The sequence below is a fragment of the Frankliniella occidentalis genome, unplaced genomic scaffold (genome assembly GCF_000697945.3).
Source record: "Frankliniella occidentalis isolate FOCC.00 unplaced genomic scaffold, Focc_3.1 Scaffold70, whole genome shotgun sequence".
Classification (NCBI taxonomy): Eukaryota; Metazoa; Arthropoda; class Insecta; order Thysanoptera; family Thripidae; genus Frankliniella; species Frankliniella occidentalis.
The window spans coordinates 615,546-616,336 of record NW_026267200.1 but is presented as its reverse complement, the minus strand read 5'-3'; positions in this window follow the sequence as shown (position 1 = coordinate 616,336).

The window sequence follows — 791 nt, the reverse complement described above, 5'->3', positions numbered from 1 at the left end:
AAAATGTACGGGATGCACCGTTATTTGAAGTACGGACGAGTCCGTATCTTTAAATTGCAGTCATCCCGTTACGGTTTGGCACCGTATTTGGAATTTACGGTGAGTTCCGTAAGAATTCCGTAATTAGCCTTCTGAATTTCTAACAGTGGCATCCGAAGCTCCTGTAGAGCCTAGCCGAGCCTAGCACATCCGAAGATCCGACGGAGCGGAGCCGACCACATCTGACGTTTCTGAAGAGCCCAGCACCTCCGACGCTCCGACGAAACCAACCACAGCTGAAGACCTGTGCAGAGGGAACTTATCTTACCGGAAAATAACTTGAAAAGAAACAGAGGAATTTGTGCCCCTGCCCGGAAATCCACTAAAGGAAGGAAACGTTCACCTTTCAAACCTGGTCCAAGAGTAAGTAACTTTTAATTTAGCTTATTGCTTTATGAATTACATGAGGTCAATCAAATAGACGGATAGCGATTTCTTAACTTAGTAAAATTAGTACTCCCTACAAGGATTTGGTCAAAACAATATTGATATCTATTGGTCATTGCATAGCAGACACATTTCATTCCTCATCCAAACCAAACTCTAGTGGCAGCAAATCTCTTGGTGCTCTCCATAAGAAGTATTCTGGTAAAAAGAACTTGAAATGTCTGCTGATTATTTCTTCGCGCTGTGGTTCCCAAAATTTTCATCCCTTAATAATTCTAAGTGGACATCCCCTTTTGGACTCCAAACAAAGAAATCACACTTGTCAAGGTTCAGAATATCCAAGGACATTTGGACTTGGTAGTAAT